This window comes from Diorhabda sublineata, unplaced genomic scaffold (assembly GCF_026230105.1).
Source record: "Diorhabda sublineata isolate icDioSubl1.1 unplaced genomic scaffold, icDioSubl1.1 Dsub_139, whole genome shotgun sequence".
In the NCBI taxonomy this organism is placed as follows: Eukaryota; Metazoa; Arthropoda; class Insecta; order Coleoptera; family Chrysomelidae; genus Diorhabda; species Diorhabda sublineata.
Window position 1 is genome coordinate 13,624 of NW_026614066.1, and position 4,283 is coordinate 17,906.

Here is a 4,283-nt window from a genome sequence, read left to right on the forward strand (position 1 = left end):
CGTCTATAAAAATATATATAATAATATAACATTTATATTATTACACAAAATTGCGATAACTCTCATTATTCCGAGCGAGAATAAAAATTTCGTTCATTATTATCTAATTGTAAACCATGTCGCTTACAATCTAGCGAAGGGTAGAGATAATGTCGAAATTCTATTCCGGTCGACGTAATTATATCTTATTTAAAATATCATTTCGATTAAATTTTAGATAAATTTATAGTCGATTCGGTGAAAATTTTATGAAATATAAGAAAAATATATTATAATATATAAAGCGTGGCGCCGAAAATTATATATTTTCAATAATAAGCGCAGCAAACACCACGCAAACGAAAAAGTAAATAACAATGTGTTTATTATATACGAGAATATAGATGAATATAAAATATTATGTGTATAAATATAAAATATATGTAATATGAAAAAACGTCATCATAATTCTCATCCTCACATTATGTGGTGGATATTGTTATTAAAACTTTTTCGATAATAGTTTTATTATATATAAAATACACAAATAGTAGTTCCCTGGTTGATCCTGCCAGTAGTCATATGCTTGTCTCAAAGATTAAGCCATGCATGTCTCAGTACAAGCCAAATTAAGGTGAAACCGCGAAAGGCTCATTAAATCAGTTATGGTTCCTTAGATCGTACCCACATTTACTTGGATAACTGTGGTAATTCTAGAGCTAATACATGCAAACAGAGTTCCGACCGGAGACGGAAGGAGCGCTTTTATTAGATCAAAACCAATCGGTGGCGGGCTTGCTCGTCATCGTACAATTTGGTGACTCTGAATAACTTTTCGCTGATCGCACGGTCTCGCACCGGCGACGCATCTTTCAAATGTCTGCCTTATCAACTGTCGATGGTAGGTTCTGCGCCTACCATGGTTGTAACGGGTAACGGGGAATCAGGGTTCGATTCCGGAGAGGGAGCCTGAGAAACGGCTACCACATCCAAGGAAGGCAGCAGGCGCGCAAATTACCCACTCCCGGCACGGGGAGGTAGTGACGAAAAATAACGATACGGGACTCATCCGAGGCCCCGTAATCGGAATGAGTACACTCTAAACCCTTTAACGAGGATCAATTGGAGGGCAAGTCTGGTGCCAGCAGCCGCGGTAATTCCAGCTCCAATAGCGTATATTAAAGTTGTTGCGGTTAAAAAGCTCGTAGTCGAATCTGTGTCCCACGCCGCTGGTTCATCGTACGCGGTGTCAACTGGCGTGTCGTGGGACGTCCTGCCGGTGGGCTTAGCTCGCAAGGGCGGCCCAACTCAATCCCGCCGCGGTGCTCTTGACTGAGTGTCGAGGTGGGCCGGCACGTTTACTTTGAACAAATTAGAGTGCTTAAAGCAGGCCAAAATTTTGCCTGAATACTGTGTGCATGGAATAATGGAATAGGACCTCGGTTCTATTTTGTTGGTTTTCGGAACCCCGAGGTAATGATTAATAGGAACGGATGGGGGCATTCGTATTGCGACGTTAGAGGTGAAATTCTTGGATCGTCGCAAGACGGACAGAAGCGAAAGCATTTGCCAAAAACGCTTTCATTGATCAAGAACGAAAGTTAGAGGTTCGAAGGCGATCAGATACCGCCCTAGTTCTAACCATAAACGATGCCAGCTAGCGATCCGCCGACGTTCCTCCGATGACTCGGCGGGCAGCTTCCGGGAAACCAAAGCTTTTGGGTTCCGGGGGAAGTATGGTTGCAAAGCTGAAACTTAAAGGAATTGACGGAAGGGCACCACCAGGAGTGGAGCCTGCGGCTTAATTTGACTCAACACGGGAAACCTCACCAGGCCCGGACACCGGAAGGATTGACAGATTGAGAGCTCTTTCTTGATTCGGTGGGTGGTGGTGCATGGCCGTTCTTAGTTGGTGGAGCGATTTGTCTGGTTAATTCCGATAACGAACGAGACTCTAGCCTGCTAACTAGGCGTATTTCGACATCCCAAAGGCCCGTCGGTATTGAGTTTCGGCTCTTGCCGTTCGCGGTTTTTACTGTCGGCGTACAAATAATTCTTCTTAGAGGGACAGGCGGCTTCTAGCCGCACGAGATTGAGCAATAACAGGTCTGTGATGCCCTTAGATGTTCTGGGCCGCACGCGCGCTACACTGAAGGAATCAGCGTGTCCTCCCTGGCCGAGCGGCCCGGGTAACCCGCTGAACCTCCTTCGTGCTAGGGATTGGGGCTTGCAATTGTTCCCCATGAACGAGGAATTCCCAGTAAGCGCGAGTCATAAGCTCGCGTTGATTACGTCCCTGCCCTTTGTACACACCGCCCGTCGCTACTACCGATTGAATGATTTAGTGAGGTCTTCGGACTGAGCGCGGTGGCGTTTCGGCGTCGCCGATGCTTCGGAAAGATGACCAAACTTGATCATTTAGAGGAAGTAAAAGTCGTAACAAGGTTTCCGTAGGTGAACCTGCGGAAGGATCATTACAGAGTGTTTGTTCGTTTTTAAACAAAAAATAAAAAAACGAAATCAAGTCTGTATTATTATATTATATATAATTGTGAAAGAAATTTTTCTTTTCTACAAAATAATCGAACTCTTCAAAAGAAAATTTATATATGATATAAATATATGATGTATATATATTGAGATTTTTTTTTTTTTTTTTTATAAAATTCGAACAAGTTTCGAATAATATTTAAAAAAAAAAAAGATAAATATATTTCATACGTCTATAAAATATATATCTACATATATAAATTTACAGTAAAAATAACGAAAAATTTTTATCATAGATTAGTAGAAGGAGTCGACGACGACGACGACGACGAACGACGATGACGACACAATAGTAGTAACAATATATTTTTATTATTATATATATATATATTAACGATTGACAGAACGATCATTAACAAAATTTCTTGTTAACTAAAAACGTTCTAATATAAAGAATCGTTATTATAATAAACGAAAAATATATAGATTATTGAAACGTCGTCTGTTGTTGTTGTTGTTGTTGTTGTCGTCGTGTGTGTCTGTCTTCTGTATTTTTATGGAGAAATTTTATTTCGTTTTTTTATTATTACATAAGTTTTTTATCGATCGAAGGTAATACAAAAAAATTTCGACAATATTATATGTGATGATGATTATGTGAGATGATAAGACATTTTCTTCATCCGGGTACCTAAACGAAACTTTTAAGCACGTGTCGATTCTTTCGATATGTATAAAAATTCGTTTTAGAAATAATATTTCACGTATTATTTCGAAGGTGTTCGAAGATTTACGCCCGACCGTGTCGAAATTTGTATAAAACTTTCAAGATTAAAAAACTTGTAATAATTAAGAGGAATATATCGTGCGAGATATCTGTCTATGCGCGCCTCGTTTGTAATAAAACATGTGCAGCGGTTAAAATTTATCGGATATTTTTAAGTACGATATTATAATTTCTCTAAAATTTATATATAATTACCATTTAATAAATAATATATATATATATATATATATATATATTATATAAATGTCGTTAGATAATTCTATACGCGTATAAAATATTATAATATTATTATTAATTTAATAATCAAATATTAAAAATACGACGAATAGAATATGAGAAAACGACATAATAAAATGATTACCCTGAACGGTGAATCACTTGGCTCGTGGGTCGATGAAGAACGCAGCTAATTGCGCGTCAACTTGTGAACTGCAGGACACATGAACATCGACATTTCGAACGCACATTGCGGTCCTCGGATACTCGTTCCCGGACCACTCCTGACTGAGGGTCGTATCAATTTAAAAGACTGCTTAGAATTTAAAATTTTTCAATTTATTATAGAAAAATAAATGACTAAGCGTGTTGGATGTGTGAGACACAATAACGCACACTAAAAGAAAACACACGCACATACTATAAACTTGTGCGTATTTTTTTTTTGTGCGGCATCCTAAAATGCGAAAAGCAGCGTAAATTTTTTATAGAAAAAATTTGCGCAATTTTTGAACACAACGACGCTATTACTACCATAAATTGATCGTGTGTATTTTTATATGAAATACATAAAATTTGTTTGGTAGAGTTATATTTACGTATATATAGTCGATAAATAAGTGTATATATTATATATATTTAAAATGATAACGCGGTCGTCGTGTCCGAGAGAAATAATAAAGTTTCGAAGACTGGACGTCTGACCAGTGTTTTTTTTTATATCATTTATACTGTATCGACAAAATATATGAATTTATATATATATATATATATATATATATATATATATATATATATATGTATAACTTGC

At 37.4% G+C, this 4,283-nt stretch overlaps 2 non-coding genes across 2 annotated transcripts; both read left to right on the top strand.

The window, feature by feature from the left end:
* The first annotated feature begins 534 nt into the window (after positions 1-534).
* LOC130452082 (small subunit ribosomal RNA) lies at positions 535-2,456 on the top strand. The gene has a single exon (XR_008910848.1). It is a non-coding gene; the product is annotated as a small subunit ribosomal RNA (ribosomal RNA).
* A 1,158-nt stretch (positions 2,457-3,614) lies between these two features.
* LOC130452081 (5.8S ribosomal RNA) lies at positions 3,615-3,770 on the top strand. The gene has a single exon (XR_008910847.1). It is a non-coding gene; the product is annotated as a 5.8S ribosomal RNA (ribosomal RNA).
* Positions 3,771-4,283: the final 513 nt, after the last annotated feature.